At 48.1% G+C, this 19,687-nt stretch overlaps 1 protein-coding gene and 1 non-coding gene across 2 annotated transcripts in view; one reads left to right on the top strand and one right to left on the bottom strand.

Annotated features, from left to right (window-relative positions):
* BAZ1B (bromodomain adjacent to zinc finger domain 1B) overlaps positions 1–19,687 on the top strand; it is a 303,893-nt gene that overhangs the window by 90,047 nt on the left and 194,159 nt on the right. The window lies entirely within an intron of this gene.
* On the bottom strand, positions 372–490 carry LOC135052344 (5S ribosomal RNA). Its single transcript, XR_010242225.1, has one exon. It is a non-coding gene; the product is annotated as a 5S ribosomal RNA (ribosomal RNA).

Genomic DNA, 19,687 nt, shown 5'->3' with positions numbered 1-19,687 from the left:
CGGAGACCTGAACCAGCAACGCTGCGCTGTGGGACAGGAGTCTTAGCCCTAGGCTATAGGAGTTCTCCTTAAAGTTTTGTTTGGATTCAAACCCCTGTTCAGATACCCGCTACTAGCGTACTGAGCCGCAGCGCTATTTGTCTGATGCCTTACACGCATTCCACAATTACAAATAGCATTAGTAACTAGTGACAACAAGGAATAATAAAGGGAAGGCAACACCCCGCCCTGTATTTAGTGTACCGCTAATTAAGGTGCACCAGATGTTTCTCTGAGGTTCCGCTGGCTTTTCAAAATGGTGACCAGCCTGTGAGAAAGATGGGGGAAAATGTTATGTGCAAGATGTTGTTATTAGAAAACATTGCGGAAGTAGCCTACAGCACCTGGTATTCCCAGGCGGTCTCCCATCCAAGTACTAACCGGGCCTGACCCTGCTTAGTTTCCGAGATCAGACGAGATCGGGCGTGTTCAGGGTGGTGTGGCCGTAGGCTTTTATCCCCTATATCTGGTATTTTATGGATTTATCTATATACATACCTACACGCACTTAAATATATATATCTATATATATACATGCACAAACATAACTATATATGTATATATACACACACACCGTAGGTAAATAAATACTGCACAGTAGATCCTTTTAATTATTATTGAGCTGAGTCCCAGCTACTGTAATAGAGCAGGTTCCCTGATTTGCAAGTAGGAAAATGCTGGGTAGAGGACTCTACTGCAGGAGGAATGTATCTATATTTCAGCAGCCTGAAGTATCGAAAAGTTACAAATCCCAGAGCTGTTGCCTAGCGACGGGGAGACCTGGGAGCCCGCTGAGTAAAGCAGGTTAACTGTTAATATACCTGGGACTTTATTTGTATTTGTCTCTGAGTATGCAAGATTAGCCCACTGGGCTATAGGAGACACTGCAAATATGAAGCCAGGTCTGTGCAGGGAGGAAATGGCCGCCAGAGTGAAACTCCTCTGGGCTATGCGATAAAATCTATATAGTGGGTAACTGGATTAGTGCTGAGCCACTCTGACTATATCACATTCTCCTCAGCACCATGTGCATTAAACTCACATAAATGCCTATTACACTATAACAGTGGCCGGGGAGCGGAGAATGCTGAGCCCGCTGTACAGAGCAGGAGTTAGCTCCGCCCCCCGGCTATGGCGCCTTATTGCAAAACTAAGCGGGAAGCGAGCTGTACCCTCCGCTGGGCCTGCGAGTCACCGCCGGGGAGCGCTGAGCCCGCTATACAGCGCTAGTAGAGCCCTGTATCTGCTAGCCGCCGCCGGGGAGTGTTGCGCTGAACAGAGCGCGAGTCGCCGCCTGGGAGCAGGGAGCGCTGAGCTCGCTCTACAGAGCGGGACTTAGCTCCGCCCCCTCCGTACAAGGCGCCAAATTTAAACATTGCTTTGCGCTCGAGCGGGATCCCTGTGCCGGCTCTGTGAGTCGCGCTGAGTGGGGATCTGTGCGGGGGGTGCGGGGAGCTGGGGGAGCAGAGGGTTATCAGAATGACACACACCCGTTTTTCAGTCAGGGTTGTATAAACACATACTCAGCCTCCCCCAATCATCCTGTCTGTTTCTCCATGAGGAGGACAGGTAAGGATACAATAAAGTACATTACAGCCCCAGAGAGCCCTTCTGGAGTGGGTTGTACAACAATAAACAGTGCATTGCTCTAAAAACATACATAGCCACCACAAATAAAGTATACTTCACTCACCACTGTGTTCTTGGTGGATCGGCCCCGACACACGCCGCACGCAGCGGCGTCCAGCCGGAATCTTCTGTGGTGGGGTGGTCCCGACACAAGCCGCACGCAGCGGTGTCCGACCATTTTTTGATACTCACCGCTGCCATGCTGCCGGAATCTTCTGCTGGATGGAGTGGCCGCGACACGCGCCGCACGCAGCGGTGTCCGCCAACTCAGGAGAGCTCAGTGTCTCCCTCAGCCGGGGCCCATCCCTAGCCGCACGCAGCTGCGATGGGACCCCGCCGGCAGCTCCCACGGTGCAGACTGGCAGTGGCAGAGCTGCCAGTCTGTGAGTGTAAGAAAAATAAAATAATAAAGAAAAAAGAAGAAAATTCTTCAGCTAAACCCAAGTGAACCAGCTACCTCGGGCACTTAACTAAGACTGGCTTGGAGGGGAGATAGTAGGGGAGGAGCTAGCCACAGTGTGAGAATTTTTAAAGTGCCAGCTACCAATACCACCTACTATCTCCCCATTGTAACTACACTCCAGTGGCCCCTAGTGGATGAAGGAGAAATAAGAATTTACTCACCGGTAATTCTATTTCTCGTAGTCCGTAGTGGATGCTGGTCGCCCGTCCCAAGTGCGGACTTTCTGCAATACGTGTATATAGTTATTGCTTAAATAAGGGTTATTGTTATGAGCCGTCCGTTGAGTGAGGCTCAGTTGTTCATACTGTTAACTGGGTAAGTTTATCACAAGTTGTACGGTGTGATTGGTGTGGCTGGTATGAGTCTTACCCTGGATTCCAAAAATCCTTTCCTTGTAATGTCAGCTCTTCCGGGCACAGTTTCCCTAACTGAGTTCTGGAGGAGGGGCATAGAGGGAGGAGCCAGTGCACACCAGATAGTACCTAATCTTTTCTTTAGAGTGCCCAGTCTCCTGCGGAGCCCGTCTATTCCCCATGGTCCTTACGGAGTTCCCAGCATCCACTACGGACTACGAGAAATAGAATTACCGGTGAGTAAATTCTTATTTTCTCTCTCATCCACTAGGGGACACTGGAGTTCCTTATACATTAGGGGTGTGAAGCTTGCAACCGGAGGTGTGGCACAATCTAAAATAAGTATTGTCTGCACAGCCGGTTCCTCCCCCTTCACATCCCTCCTCCCTCAGTTTTGAAAATTGTGCTAGGAGGTAGCACATGGAGCTTTGAGCTCCTGACTAAAAAAATTTCTCTTACGTACTAGAGGATGCTGGGGACTCCAAAAGGACCATGGGGTATAGACTGGATCCGCAGGAGATTGGGCACACTGAAAAGACTTAATCTGGGTGTGAACTGGCTCCTCCCTCTATGCCCCTCCTCCAGACCTCAGTTAGACTTTGTGCCCAGGACTGACTGGACACTCACAGGGGAGCTCTCCTGAGTTTCCCTGGAAAAGACTTTTTGTTAGGTTTTTTATTTTCAGGGAGACCTGCTGGCTACAGGCTCCCTGCAGCGTGGGAGTGAGGGGAGAGAAGCAGACCTACTTTTTCTTAGTTAAGGGCTCTGCTTCTCGGCTACTGGACACCATTAGCTCCAGAGGGTTCGATCACTTGGTGCGCCTAGCTGCTTGTTCCCGGTGCCACGCTGTCACCCCCTCACAGAAGCCAGAAGAAAGAAGTCGGGTGAGTATGAGAAGATCAGAAGACTTCAGGACGGCAGAAGACTTCAGTAACGGAAGGTACAGCACAGCGGTGACGCTGTGCTCCATGCTCCCACACACATCACCAACGGTAGTTACAGGGGGGAGGGGGAGCCCTGGGCAGCATGTTATTGAGGTCGGGGACCGGCAGAAGGCTTTCGGTGCCTCGGCACCGTTTCTTAAACCCCCGCCGGCATCTTTTTCATTTTCAAATTTGGCGGGCCGAAGCGCGCCGGGAAGGGGGCCGAGCTTCGTCCTGCGGCTCACAGGCGCCATCTTCTCCTTCAACACGCGGCTGAAGGAGACGCTGCCGGGACCTCCACATTCCTCTCTCAAGTAACGGGGAGATATTCAGAAGGGTGGGCCGCAGTGTGGTGCTTCTTATTATAAATTAAGCAGCGCTGGGTACATATATTTTTTGTCGGGATATATGGGCGCTGGGGTGTGAGCTGGCATACTCCCTCTGTGTCCTCTATCTGGGCTTCATTGTGGGCCTGTCACCTAGCTGGGACGTTCTGTGTGTATCTGTGTCGGTACTACGTGTCGGCATGTCTGAGGCTGAATGTTATTCACCAGAGGAGGTTATTGGGGGAGCGGATGCGGGGCTAGATTTGAGACTGTCGACGCAGCCGACACCTGATTTACTCGCATTGCTCAGTACGATAAATTCGAATGTAGCTTCTTTATCAAAGAGAACAAAAAACACCTGCGCTCTGTTGCTATTAAAAAGGGTATATCCCCCTAGTAGATTAAATAAAAAATTAATTAATAATCAATATGAAGGACGGTAGGTTTAAGTTGAATTAATATATAATCAATTTAATTAGAATAATGTCAAAAAACATAAGCTGTCTTTCACATAAAATCACCTCAATAAATGAATTCCTAGATCAAAGAACATTCACCAAACCCCTTAGGAGAAATATATCATACCCCAGGCTAGGATTCCCTCCAGAACATAGTCCACACTGACTGATATAATTGCAAGTGAGTGGTAGAGTTCAATAAGTCCCTTTTAAGCACAAAGTGCAAGCTTTTCCATGCAGGTAGGGATGTCTCTAATCTCACCGTAGGTGGTAGTGTCCAGAGGAGAGAGTCCAATTGGTGCCGTCCGGGTAAAATTTAAATGAAGATTCTCCAGTTCCAAATAGGGGATGATTGTGAAATGTCCAGCAATATCGTCTCAACGCGTTTCGCTGGTGTTGACAGCCAGCTTCCTCAGGAGTGATTCACTCCTGAGGAAGCTGGCTGTCAACACCAGCGAAACGCGTTGAGACGATATTGCTGGACATTTCACAATCATCCCCTATTTGGAACTGGAGAATCTTCATTTAAATTTTACCTGGACGGCACCAATTGGACTCTCTCCTCTGGACACTACCACCTACGGTGAGATTAGAGACATCCCTACCTGCATGGAAAAGCTTGCACTTTGTGCTTAAAAGGGACTTATTGAACTCTACCACTCACTTGCAATTATATCAGTCAGTGTGGACTATGTTCTGGAGGGAATCCTAGCCTGGGGTATGATATATTTCTCCTAAGGGGTTTGGTGAATGTTCTTTGATCTATGAATTCATTTATTGAGGTGATTTTATGTGAAAGACATCTTATGTTTTTAGACATTATTCTAATTAAATTGATTATATATTCAACTTAAACCTACCGTCCTTCATATTGATTATTAGTTAATTTTTTATTTAATCTACTAGGGGGATATACCCCTTTTAATAGCAATAGAGCGCAGGTGTTTTTTGTTTTTTTGTGTTTCCACTTATTGGGGATTACCACCCCCTGCACCAGCGGCTATTGACAGCGCTCTCCATTCTATTCTTCTGTACTTCTTTATCGAAGAGGTTGGATAAGTCTGAGTCAGACACAGGTGTGGAAAAAGTCCATGGGAGAGGCTGTCTCCGGTACAGACCCCATCTGGGTCGCAAAAGCGGCCATTTACTCAAGTGGTAGATACGGATACCGACACGGACTCTGATTCCGAGGTCGATTTCACTGAGGCTGCTTTACATCCACGATTAGTTAAGAGTATTCAGTACATGATTGTGGCTATAAAAGATGTTTTACACATTTCTGATGAACCTGCGGTACAGGAAACAAGGATTTGCTTGTTTAAAGGAAAAAAACCTGAGGTGAAGTTTCCCCCTCCCATGAAATGAATACTTTGTGAAAAGGCTTGGGAGTCGCCGGATAAGAGGTGGCAGGATTCCCAAGAGGATTTACATGGCATATCCGTTCCCCTCTGATGACAGGGAAAAATGGGAGGCGTCTCCAAATGTTGACAAAGCCCTATCTCGCTTGTCTAAGAAAGTAGCGCTTCTGTCTCCTGACACGGCAGCTCTCAAAGATCCGGCGGTACGCATGCTGGAAAGTCTCTGAAGTCCATTTTCGCTAATTCGGGTGCATTGCTCAGACCTGCTGTGGCGTCGGTATGGGTGAGTAGTGCTATTGCTAAATGGGCTGAGAATTTAGCTAATGATATGGATACCCTTGATAAAGATAATGTTCTTTTGACTCTTGGTTATATCAAGGACGCTGCAGATTACCTGAAGGATGCGGCGATGGATGTCTGTCTCTTGGGATCAAGAGCCAATGCCATGTCAATATCAGCCAGGAGGGCGTTGTGGATCCATCAATGGAATGCTGATGCCGACTCCCAAGAGGGCTATGGAAGCGTTACCCTTCAAAGGTACTGTCTTGTTTGGGGACGGCTTGGCTGACCTGGTCTCGACCACGACTGCGGGTAAGTCCTCTTTTCTTCCTTATGTTCCTACACAACAGAAAAAGGCACCACATCAGCAGATGCAGTCCTTTCGTCACAATAAATACAGGCGTGGAAAAGGTTCGCCCTTCCTCGCTTCTAAAGGTAGAGGAAGGGGAAGGAAACCACCTGCAGTGTCAGGCGCCCAGGACCAAAAGTCCTCCCCTGCTTCCACCAAGTCCACCGCATGACGCTGGGGCTTCCCTGGGGGAGTCCGGACCGGTGGGGGGCCGTCTACAAATATTCAGTCAGGTCTGGATTCAATCAGACCTGGATCCTTGGGTCCTAGAGATTGTGTCTCAGGGATACAAGCTGGAGTTTCGGGAGATACCCCCTCACCGGTTCTTCATTTCGGCGTTACCAGTAGCTCTTCCGGACAGGGAAGTGGTGCTGGCAGCGATACAAAAATTGTGTCTACAGAGGGTCATTGTTCCCGTTCCCTCGTCCCAAAGGGGGGAGGGGTTCTACTCGAGCCTTTTTGTTGTGCCGAAACCGGACGGTTCGGTCAGACCAATTCTAACTCTAAAATCCCTCAATCCATACTTGAAAGTTTTCAAGTTCAAGATGGAATCTCTTCGAGCGGTAATTGCCAGCCTGGAAGGGGGGGATTTTATGGCGTCAGTCGACATAAAGGATGCCTACTTACATGTCCCGATATGTCCTTCACATCAGGCCTTCCTCAGGTTTGCGATACAGGATTCTCATTACCAATTTCAGACGTTGCCGTTTGGGCTTTCCACGGCTCCGAGGATTTTCGCCAAAGTCATGGCGGAAATGATGGTTCTCCTTCGCAAACAAGGGGTTCCAATTATCCCGTACTTGGACGATCTCCTGATAAATGCGAGGTCCAAGGAACTGTTGCTGAGAAAATTTGTCACTGTCGGTTCTGCGACAGCACGGTTGGGTACTCAATTTGCCAAAATCTCAGTTGATTCCGACCACTTGGCTGCCTTTTCTGGGCATGATTCTGGACATGGATTTACAGAAAGTATTTATTCCAGAAGAAAAAGCTGTGGAACTGCAGACGATGGTCGGGGAACTTCTGAGGCCGACGAGTGTGTCGATCCATCACTGTACTCGGGTTCTGGGGAAAATGGTTGCGGCGTACGAAGCCATTCCATTTGGCAGGTTTCATGCCCGGGTGTTTCAGTGGGACTTGCTGAGCAAATGGTCTGGGTCTCACCTGCACATGCACCGGAAGATAAGTCTATCTCCCAGAGCCAGAATTTCTCTCCTGTGGTGGCTACAAAGTCCTCACCTCCTAGGGGGACGCCGGTTCGGTATCCAGGATTGGGTACTTCTGACAACAGATGCAAGTCTCCGGGGCTGGGGCGCAGTCACCCAAGGAAGGAACTTCCAGGGGAAATGGTCGCTCCAGGAAGCTTGTCTCCACATAAATGTTCTCGAGTTAAGAGCCATTTACAACGGCCTGCTGCAAGCAAGAAGCCTTCTTCAGGGTCGACCTGTCCTGGTACAGTCAGACAACATCACAGCGGTGGCACATATAAACCGTCAAGGCGGAACAAGGAGCAGAGCGGCAATGGCGGAGGCCATAAGAATCCTTCGCTGGGCGGAACAACACGTGAGCGCCCTGTCAGCAGTCTTCCTACCGGGAGTGGACAACTGGGAAGCATGTTTCCTCAGCAGACACGATCTCCATCCTGGAGAGTGGGCTCTTCACCAAGAGGTATTTGTAGAGGTGACAAAACGTTGGGGAATTCCGTTGATCGACATGATGGCGTCTCGTCTCAACAAGAAGCTCCCGAGGTGGTATTCCAGGTCAAGGGACCCCCAAGCCAGTGCAATGGACGCCCTGGTGTCTCCGTGGGTGTTCCAGTCGGTGTATGTGTTCCCTCCACTTCCTCTCATTCTAAAGGTGTTGGGTATCATTCGACGAGCAAGGGTTCAGGCGATTCTCGTCGTTCCAGATTGGCCTGGTACCCGGATCTTCAGGAATTACTGGTGGAAGATCCTTGGCCGCTTCCTCTAAAAGAGGGCCTGTTGTTGCAGGGTCCATGCGTGTTTCCAGACTTACCGCGGCTGCGTTTGACGGCATGGAGGTTGAGCGCCAGATCTTAGCTCGTAAGGGTATTCCCAGGGAGGTCATTCCAACTCTCATTAAGGCTAGGAAGGAGGTTACGGCGAAACATTATCACTGTATTTGGAGAAAGTATGTTTCCTGGTGTGAGTCTAAAATGGCTCCTGCGGAAGATTTTCACTTGGGGCGCTTTCTCCACTTTTTACAGGCGGGTGTAGACGCAGGCCTGAAATTAGGTTCCATCAAAGTGCAGATTTCTGCTTTTTCTATTTTCTTTCATAAAGAATTAGCTGTCCTCCCAGAGGTTCAGACTTTTGTGAAAGGAGTAATGCATATAAATCCTCCGTTTGCCTCCTGTAGCTCCATGGAAGCTGGATGTGGTCTTACGGTTTCTCATGTCTTCCTGGTTTGAACCTTTGCGTAAGGTTGAATTGAAATTTCTCTCTTGGAAGGTAGTTATGCTGTTGGCGCTGGCGTCTGCCAGGCGGGTGTCAGAGTTGGCGGCCTTATCTCATAAGAGCCCGTACTTGATTTTTCATTTGGATGGGGCGGAATTAATGACTCGTCAACAATTTCTACCGAAGGTGGCTTCTTCATTTCACATTAACCAACCTATTGTGGTCCCGGTGGCTACAGAGGCTGTGGCGATTCCAAAATCTCTGGATGTTGTAAGAGCGTTGAAGATCTACGTCACTAGGACAGCTGTTGCCAGAAAAACTGAGGCGCTTTTTGTCTTGTATGCTTCCAACAAAATTGGTCATCCTGCGTCAAAACAGACTATTGCACGCTGGATTTGTAGTACGATTCAGCAGGCTCATTCTTCGGCCGGACTACCGGTGCCGAAGTCGGTAAAAGCCCATTCTACCAGAAAAGTGGGCTCATCTTGGGCGGCTGCCCGAGGCGTCTCGGCGTTACAGCTTTGCCGAGCGGCTACTTGGTCGGGTTCAAACACTTTTTTGCTAAGTTCTATAAGTTTGATACCCTGGCTGATGAGGACCTTGCGTTTGCTCAGTCGGTGCTGCAGAGTCGTCCGCACTCTCCCGCCCGTTCTGGACCTTTGGTATAAACCCCATGGTCCTTTTTGGAGTCCCCAGCATCCTCTAGGACGTAAGAGAAAATAGGATTTTGGTACTTACCGATAAATCCTTTTCTCCTAGTCCGTAGAGGATGCTGGGCGCCCATCCCAGTGTGGACTGTTACTTGCAGTGTTTTCTTGCTAGTTAAATTATTTTATACACGGGTTGTGTATTTCTTGTTTCAGCTTGTTGCTGTTGTTAATTCATACTGTTATCTGGTTTAATGTTACTCTGGTTGTACGGTATGTTTGTGGTGTGGGCTGGTATGTTGGTAGCCCTTAGTTTAAACAAAAATCTTTCCTCGAAATGTCCGTCTCTCCTGGGCACAGTTCCTATAATGGAGGTCTGGAGGAGGGGCATAGAGGGAGGAGCCAGTTCACACCCAGATTAAGTCTTTTCAGGGTGCCCAAGCTCCTGCAGAACCCGTCTATACCCCATGGTCCTTTTGGAGTCCCCAGCATCCTCTACGGACTAGGAGAAAAGGATTTATCGGTAAGTACCAAAACATTTTTTTTTTTCATTTTTTTTTTCCTCTTGATATGGGCTGCATCACCCTAATGAAAAGGGAGACAAAAGCCACGGATTTGTGAGAGACAAAGATCCCTATTGAAGGGACCTGCATCTCTCGACAGGAAGAAACAGAAAACTGTTTAATAATGGAAGCGACTCCCTATGAAAAGGGAGACAAAGCCAGCGGTGTTTCAGGAGACAAAGATCCCTTTTGAAGATAGTAGCTCTGCTGCCCCCCCTCCCCCGCTCTCCCCGCGACTTCTTATCTCGGCGATAGACGCTCCGTTGTGAGACCAGGCGAGGGGCCCCGTAGTGCGTGCGCTCCGGCGGGGAGACAGTGACGCGGCTGCACTGAGGAGGGGAGGCGCTGCTGAAGACGGGTAAGAGCGGTCCCGCAGCGCGCGTGCTGAAGGTCAAAGTGAGTTAGTATTCGGCGCGGCTGAGTAGATCCCCAGCCGCGTGTACGGCTGCAGAAGTTGCTTCAGTGGTACATTACTTTAATATAAAAGAAGTGATGAAGCATTTTCAATGGCGGCCATCTTATTTTTCCCATATAGGCGCCAATCTGAGGGGCAGGGATTAGCCCTCCCTCTCTTATACGTATTTCTGTGAAGCATTGATATAGGATTAGCTCCCTCTGCTGGTAAAAAGATTTATAGGAGGATCTCCTGAAGTATAATACTTATTTACGAATTATATTTTCTAAGGAATTCTATACAAAAGATCCTGAAGAAAATACTGGGAAGCACATGGACAACCTCACCATCCAAGCTGATTTACAGTTCGGGCTGTGAGGATTGCAAACCGGCTGGTGACATTTTTATTTAATGTTTTTTTTGTTTTTGGAAGTTGTCAATTTCCCCTTTTTTCCATATGAAGGGATAAGTTTGTCCAGCCGGTTCCAATACCTTCGCTTTCGTCATCCCTCCGACTTTCCCTTCCTAATTTAAGGGGTAAAAGTGCTGCGTAATACCCTAGTACAGGGTTTAATTAGCATGTCTAAAGCATCAACCAAGACTTCTAAGACCTGCTATGTTTGTAAGAAATGTAACAAGAAGAGTACAGGGGTTGGCAGCTCCGGGGTGTGCGACTCCTGCTTAGACAAGGACACTCCACCTGGGAGCAGTGCTCCGCCTAGGTCATGGGACAACCTGGCACATAGAATCTCATGGGAGATGGCGGAATCCCGCAGACAGCAATCGGAATGGGCTGCGGGATTCACTAAGACGATGGAGGAATTTCTCATCAAGTTAACGCCGCGAGCACATGCAGAAACAAATGTGCACAAGGCAGTTAAAAGACCTCTTCCTATCATAACGGAGACAGACGAGGAAGGAGATCCCCTCATTGATACGGAGGAAGGTAAGTTAATTGAATCTTCCCTGGACACTGATTTTCCAGAAGTAGACACGGCAATCTCGGGTATTGAGTCTTTGATTGAGGCGGTAAAAGAGATCCTAGACTTCAAGGCGGAAGACGTCAAAAGAACCAGAAGAATTCGATTTATTCGAATCACAAAAGTCGCGTTCTGCTGTATTTTCCATTCCTAAATCCCTCCAATCTCAGATGGAGGAGGCTTGGAAACAGCCGGACAAACGTTTTCAATTTCCAAAGAAGTTTCAAGCGACTCATCCCCTACCCAAGGGTGTTATGGATAAGTGGGAGATTCCACCTGTAGTGGATGCTTCCCTAGGGAGGTTATCGAAGAAGACCATATTGCCGATACCTAATGTGACGACTTTAAAGGATGCGTCAGATCGGAAAGTGGACACCACTTTGAAATCAATATTCATGGCAGCAGGTGCAGCACAGAGACCTGCGATCGTATGTGCTTGGGTCAACAAGGCCATGGGCACGTGGTCTGAGCGTATTGTACAAGCTATTGAGGAGGAAAGTAGCTTAGAAGAGATTACCCAACTGGCAGACCACATTCGAAAATCTGCTTCATACTTGTGTCAGGCCTCCCAATATCCTAGCAGAATAGCTTCGTGCATCTCCGCTTCGGCTATATCAGCTAGACGGATTTTATGGCTCAGAGAATGGCAAGGCGACTGACACGAAGACGGCAGTTGCATCCATCCCCTTTGGGGGGGGGGGGGAGATGCTTTTCGGTGCCGAGTTGGATAAGTGTCTTTCGCAGGCTACAGCAGGGAAATCTACCTTACTGCCTACTCCATATTCGAGAGCCGTTCCACAGGCTAGAAGGAGATATTCAGGACCGGCGTTTAATTCATTTAGATCGCTGTCCTTTCGAGGCCGAGGTTTTTGTACACAAGTCCGTGGAGGCAGAGGTAGAGGCCGCGCACAGGCAGCAGCCAGACAACAGGATAAAACTGTTGACAAAACCTTGGGGGCTCACCTGGGATCTCCTTTGGTGGGCGCCCGTCTGGAAGGTTTTCGGGACATATGGATCGTCACCTGTCCAGATCTTTGTATCAACGGCATAATCTCCCAGGGGTACAGACTGGATTTTCAACAGAGCCCTCAGTCAGTTTTTTTTTTTTTTTTTTTTTTACAATGGGTCTGCCTCAATGCCCTCAGAAGGCAGAAGCACTACTGACAGCCATTCAGAAATTATTACGGTCAGAGGTCTTTACTACAGTTCCCGCCTCTCAGAGGGGAACAGGTTTTTATTCCAGTCTTTTTGTCGTGCCAAAGCCAGACGGAACGGTCAGGCCGATACTCAATTTAAAAGTTTTAAACCAGTTTCTAAAGATATACAAATTCAAAATGGTATCAGTCCAGTCGGTCATTGCAGGTTTGGAACAGGGCGAATTCATGGTGTCCATGGACATAAAGGATGCATACCTGCATATTCCAATTTGGGCTCCCCACCAAGCTTACCTAAGGTTTGCATTGGTGAGGGATCATTACCAATTCAGAGCTCTACCATTCGGCCTATCATCAGCCCCAAGGATCTTCACGAAGATAATGGCAATTATGGTTGCGAGGTTGAGAATGTTGGGAGTCACGATAATACCCTATCTAGACGATCTTCTGATCAAGGCCTCCTCTCAAGAGAAGCTGATCAAAGATGTTCAGACGTCTCACCAATTTCTCATTCAACACAGATGGATTGTGAACTTCCAGAAATTCAACCTCACTCCGACTCAACGAATTAAATTCCTGGGTCTCATCTTGGACACGGTGCAGTTAAAGATTTTTCTGCCAGAATCCAAGATCAAGGACATACAGAAGTTGGTAGAGCAAGTACTAGAGACACCTTCAGTGTCTCTGCGACTCTGTGTACAACTTCTCGGGAAAAATGGTGGCGTCGTTCGAAGCTCTCCAGTACGGCAGACTTCATTCCCGACCAAGATGAACCTCCTGGCTCAGGGAGCTGGTTCACACTGGCTTCTTCATCGACGGATCCGACTGCAACCACACGTAAGAGTCTCCTTGATTTGGTGGTCGTTGCACAAGAATCTCGCAGCAGGGAAGAGATTCGGGATACGGAATTGGAGGATCCTGACAACGGCCGCCAGCCTCTGAGGTTGGGGGGCCGTCTTCAAGGACCATCAGTTTCAGGGACGATGAATGTTACAGGAGAGCAGATTACCCATCAACATTCTCGAACTAAGCAGTTTACAATGCACTTCTCCTCGCTGAAGACTTAGTCATGAATCAGTACGTGAGGGTACAATAGGACAATGTCACAACGACGGCTTACATAGACCGTCAGGGAGGATTGAGGAGCAGAATGGCATTAAGAGAAGCCACAAAGATATTGTTGTGGGCGGAAAGGCGAAACGTCATCCTCTCGGCAGTATTCATTCCAGGTGTGGAGAACTGGGAAGCAGAATATCTCAGTCGACAGGACATGCACCCGGGAGAGTGGTGCCTGCATCCACGGATTTTCGACATGGTGGTGAGGAGATGGGGTCTTCCTCAAGTGGACCTAATGGCGTCTCGGCAGAACCACCAGCTGCCAAGATATGTGTCCAGGTATTCAGCAGCAGAAGGAGTGAACGCATTGACACTTCCTTGGGGTTACGAAAAGGTTTACATATCTCCGCCGTTCCCTCTCCTTCCCAGGGTTCTGAAGAGGTTGAAACGAGAGCGGGTGTGGGCGATTCTAATCGCACCAGATTGGCCACGCAGGAGTTGGTACTCAGATCTACAAGGGTTGTTGGCGGACGAACCGTGGCGGTTACCTCAGAGTGGATCTGCTATCTCAAGGCCCGTTTCCTCATCCGGACCTGAACAGGCTGCGTTTAACGCCGTGGTTATTGAAACCAGGATCTTAAGAAACAGAGGGATACCTAGAACAGATATTCCTACGGCTCGAAAACCGCTCACTGCCATACATTACTACAGAAATTGGAAGAAATACATCGACTGGTGTCAGGAACGTGGATGGAATTCGACAATCTTCCACTTATCCAGACTTTTACTTTTCCTTCAGGCCGGCCTAGACTTAGGTCTGCGCCTGGGATCTCTAAAGGTTCAAGTGTCGGCTCTTTCCATCCTTTTTCAACAGTGGTTTGCATCCTTACCGGAAGTTCAGACCTTTTTGCAGGGGGTTCTGAGAATACAGCCCCCGTTTCGTCCTCCCACTGCACCGTGGGATCTCAATTTGGTATTAGATTTTTTTGAAATCGACACTCTTTGAGCCGTTACCTAGAACAGACCTGAAACATCTCTCTTGGAAGGTAACATTGTGGCTTGCCTTGGCATCGGCTAAGCGGGTTTCTGAGTTAGGAGCCTTATCGTGTAAGATTTTTCATGAGGATCGGGCGGAACTCCGTACAAAAGCGGATTTCCTTCCTAAAGTTGTTTCGGGGTTTCATGTAAACCAGCCGATTGTGGTCCCATCTTTCCAGTGTCTGGCAGATGGGGATGTATCCTTGGATTGCGTCATCCTTTTGGAAGTCGGACCATTTACTTGTCCTGTATGATGGGCCAAAGAAGGGTTGGCCGGTTTCTAAGCAGTCTGTCTAGATGGATCGGACTTGCCATTCGGCAAGCTTGTTTCCTGTGGTAAACAGGATCTGGTTCAGACGGGTGCTCATACTACCCGGTCGGTGGGTGCCTCCTGGGCGGCTGCCGGAGATGTTTCCACGACTCAACTTTGCAGAGCGGCCCACACGTTCGCGAAATTTTACAAGTTTGATACCTTTGCGTCCGAGGATTCAAAGTTCGGACGTTTGGTTTTACAGGCAACAGACAGCACTCCCTCCCTGGGGGATAACTTTGGGACGTCCCCTAATGTATAAGGAACTCTAGTGGATGAAAGAGAAGAGGATTTTGGTACTTACCGATAAATCCATTTCTCTGAATCCTCTAGGGGACACTGGACGCCCACCTCGGTGCTGTCAGCCTGCTGTGTTTGGGTTATTGTTCACAGTTCATTCAAACGTGTTAGTTTCGGTTAAAGAAGTTCTTGGATACTGTTTCTTCTGTTGTACAGTTCGGTTCCTCGCCAGGTGCGGTAGTCTCGTGTCCTATTCTCTCAGTCACATTTTCAAAACTGAGGGAGGAGTGATGTGAAGGGGGAGGAACCGGCTGTGCAGACAATACTAATTTTAGATTGTGCCACACCTCCGGTTGCAAGCTTCACACCCCTAATGTATAAGGAACTCCAGTGTTCCCTAGAGGATTCAGAGAAATGGATTTATCGGTAAGTACCAAAATCCTCTTTTTAGGAAAGCAAAAATTATTGAAAGGTCTGACATGCTACAAAGATGCTGGGAAGTTTTAACGTTTACAATTTCAATGAGTTTAATGGTCGTCATGTGTAAACATAACTAGTGATTGGGTAAATGGGAGTTGCTTTGCACGTTTTGTATATGCCGTTAAATTGGGTAGTCCAATTTTGTTAGGGAATCAGCCAGTGAATAAACATTATTGGGATTGGCATATAAAAGCTTTAAACTTCTCAGCCAGTTAGAATAAGGTTCTCAATTTATTTGTGCTACATTGTTTTATTCACTGGACTACTTGGTGGCTTTGTATTTGGTCAGTGAGAATTTCTCCTTCATCCACTAGGGGACACTGGAGGATCTGTACGGTGGGGTATAGATGGTGGTCAAGTGGAGCCGGGGCACTTTAAATTCTTTTGAATTGTGACTGTCTCCTCCCCTCTATGCCCCCACCCCCCTACAGACCAGTTTGAAAAATGTGCGCGAGTGAGCCGGTCCTCTCTCTGGGCTTCTCCCAGAGATTCTTCTACATTTCAAGCTGAGGACAGACAGGCAGCTTACTGCCCCTGTCTGCAACGAGGGAGCCTACTGGTGGGACTCTGGCACAGTTTCTTCAGTGATTGCTAAATACGCGTATGCGCAGCATGGGACTCATTTTTAAAAAATGAGCTGGTCCTGCAGGACGCGCTATGCTCCGAGTTTCACCTCAGCCAATCCCCATCCAGGTGCCTCCCAGGACCTCCCGTTTGCCAGCGCGCTGCTCCAATGCCAGTTTGAGCAGCATCGAGCTAACCCTGCCCACAGAGTGGTGCAGCAGCGGCACCCCTGTACAGCCGATTGCAGTAGCTGTGTCAGTGCTGGCGGGCAACGGCACCTGGGGAGTGCACAGATTAATTATATTGGTGGGGGAGGGATTGGCCCCAGCTGAGGAGCTGCTTCTGCTCCCGTCTGACGAAGAGAAGGCAGCTGGACTCCCAAGCCCTGCCACCCGCGGACATGGAGCAGTGTGTGACTGTGGAGTGGGAGCTGGAAAAGGTGCTGCAGAAGTTCGGTGTGCATGGGCAGCACTGCAAGCGGAGTCTGGCTCAGGAGCTGATCGAGTACACGGGGCTGAGGAGGGAGATCCTGCAGGCAGCTGGGAAGGGTCAGGGCCCAGAGGTAACGGGGTATGGGAGGGGGGAGCAGTATGACAATAGTGCGTCCAGGGGTCCCGGCTGCTGTTCTCTCCCGCGCCGCCGGGGCTGCGCCCTGCACAGCGGCGAGTACCGTTAAGTGATGCTGTTGTACATTGCTGGGCAAGGGGTGTGTTCTCTAATCCTGGGGGCTCCCAGTATTCACATTGATGAGCATCGGCCACCAGGGTCACCTGACAGATAACCAACCATACCACTCCCTGTGACCCCTTCACCCCTTCCGTGTACCCCCCACTCATCCCTTTCTGTGCCCACCTCACTCCTCCTTGTGACTACCTCCACCCTATTGACAATGCTAAATTCCTTTGTCGTATAACAACCCTTTATGAAGCTAAGAACACTGTACGCTGTTTGCTTAAGAAGTACCGTAATGGTACGCTATTGGCGTAGCGATCGCTCAGCCGTAGGCGAGACGCTCAAGCGTCACGTTCGCTCACGGCCCAGTGATCACAGGACACGTTATTGGTTATGTCTAGGGGAATGATTCGCTGTAGCGTGGCGTACGCTCGAGACCACGAGGAGGTCACCAGCGATGCAGACGCTCACAACACTATACCTTTATGTTACAACCTTATACCAATGAAATACACTGAATACCTTAATGTGAGTACAGGGTGTAAATGCAACCTTGTGTAACCTGACTAACTACAAAGCTGTTTGAGCGTCACTGACGCTCAAGTGAACACTTAACACTATAGAAAATACACAGATACTGGTTTAGGTTCCAAGGCCTATTAACTGTATTATATCTAATATACTTGTAAAAGGGGATAACAGTACAAATGATACACTACAATATAACAGAGACTTCCTAACCACAGAACTAAAATACAAAAAGACAATACTACTCTGACCTAAATGAAATACAATACAATACTATAATACTATGGGAGATATAAGAGAAAAGAGGAGAGAGAGAGAGAGAGAGAGAGATGGAGAGAAATTGGCTCACAGAAAGACAATGATTACGGAGAGAAACTTACGCACAAAGGGTATGATCGCCTGCGCCTCGATATCCAGCTCCCGGCTATCAGCAGATAACCGTTGATGAGAGAGTGAGAGCTGGATGTGGTCGGCCTGCCTATTTATGCCCCACACACAATGCAATCTCATGGTCCTACAATCCCATTGTCCATTGGCCGAAGGAATTCGGCCCTGCATCATAACAAAAGGTCATAGGGTGATTCATACAGGTGGGCTGTGACGATTTCCAACAGCTCAGGTGGGTGGGAAACTGGGTTTCCCGCCGCATACCTGAGTATGTGTAAATAATAGAAATGGACATAAACTTCTTATGTCCATAACTATTCGCACGAGCGATTAATACGCTCCAAACCAACACCGGAATATTACTAATTAAATACTCTTCCGATGGGTACCAAACACTGCTGTATGATTCCTGTCAGACCCTTCGTACAATACAAAGAGGGATTCCTTTAACCAGGGACCTTCTATTTTAACCAAACTTTCAGAATCTATCAAGGGGACCATGATCTACAAACTACATTAATTGTGAACATTTGTAACGAATGAGTCGCACGCTACGACTACATAAACTCTACCGTAAATACGCATACCGCGCCTGCGAGTGCACGCTATTGCGGGTATGCGCCTCCACGGGAGAGCGTACGCACGCGCTGCGCGGACCAGTGTGCGGTGTAAATATGGCAACGTGCATTGAGACATTTTTCTGACTTTGACAGTCCACCCTTTGGCAGTCAATAATAACTGCCACAAAACATTTAAGGAGAAAAATGTAAGTCAGGGGTTAATTGATTTCCATGGTTGGGTAGGGGAGAAGAGTGGAGTAGGTGTGAAGAGGGTATGACCTAGTGAGAAAGTAGAAGCATGTGTGTATGAGTCCATGTTTGGAGGGTCATGTATCATCGTGCCGTACGTGTGGTAAATCTAGCTTCGAGGTATTGCGAAGTATACATTTGAATTCCTTCTTATCCTGTGGTACAGGTCTGTGGATGGGCTGTCAAACTCTACCGAGCTCATTTCGGCTGTGGTTGTAACAAAATGGGGATGCACATTTTAGTTGATGATACATGAATGGGGGAGGTATGTGGTTGCTGATATCTGTGCCTGTATTCCCTATCGTCTATGTGTGTCGTTACCTGAGGGTTGTAGAGATGAAGATAAAGAACACTTACGAAAAATGCAATGATATTCTATGTCAGGGAAATGTACATCTGTTGTTGAAGTTGTGTTCGGTATCTGTTGAGAGTCGTCTTCTTTGCGCTGTTTTGCTCCTTAGGCATGAGCAACAAGCTTTGTCAGTGCCATCAGATTTACAAAAATGTTGGGCTAGCGTGAGTTTAAAGATACTAGGGAAACTGGGGATCCATGGCAAAGTTCATCAAGTGTCCATATTTAAAGTTGTCAAATCTTCTTCTTTGGTGCTTGTCTGTTGTCTGTATAGCGTCTCGTCAACTTCCTCGTCCAAGGGGGTCTTTGTATCTTGGAGAAAAGCAGAAAAACAGGTGAAAGAAACGGACCGTATAATCGCATTTTCATCACATTCTGGTTTCTATCATTGGGTCATAAATCAAATCCAGGTTAATTACAGTTTCCTCGCTCCTCAAGCTCATCACTTTTGTACTTTGCTTGCACCTCATTAAAGCCTGCCCGCATCTAAATATCAATCCAATCGATATAACGACACCCAAGATACATAGTAGAAACTTTCCAACATCCATTATGACTCCTTGAGCCCAGTCTCCTAAACCGGAGAACCAATTTCGCGGGTTCAACCATGACACCCAACTAGTCAGCTCATTACCTACAGCAGCAAGGGTGAGATTGTGTTTTCGACGAAATTCCCACTTCAATTGGAGAATATCATCCATCTTTTGGTCTATGACCTCTACCGGATCCTCGGTGCTATTTGTGATATACGTGCAACACTTTATGCCGTACTGTGTTGCCAATGTAACACAATATCCGCCTGTTACTGCTGTAAGATAATTAAGAACCATCCTATGCTGAACTAGTTCTGTTTTGTAAGCTTGAAGTTCTCTTCCAGTGTATCTAAACGTGTCATCATACATTTCAGTGATATTATCTA

The sequence above is a fragment of the Pseudophryne corroboree genome, chromosome 2 (assembly GCF_028390025.1).
Source record: "Pseudophryne corroboree isolate aPseCor3 chromosome 2, aPseCor3.hap2, whole genome shotgun sequence".
Lineage (NCBI taxonomy): Eukaryota > Metazoa > Chordata > Amphibia > Anura > Myobatrachidae > Pseudophryne > Pseudophryne corroboree.
This window is presented reverse-complemented; position numbering and strand designations above follow the sequence as displayed.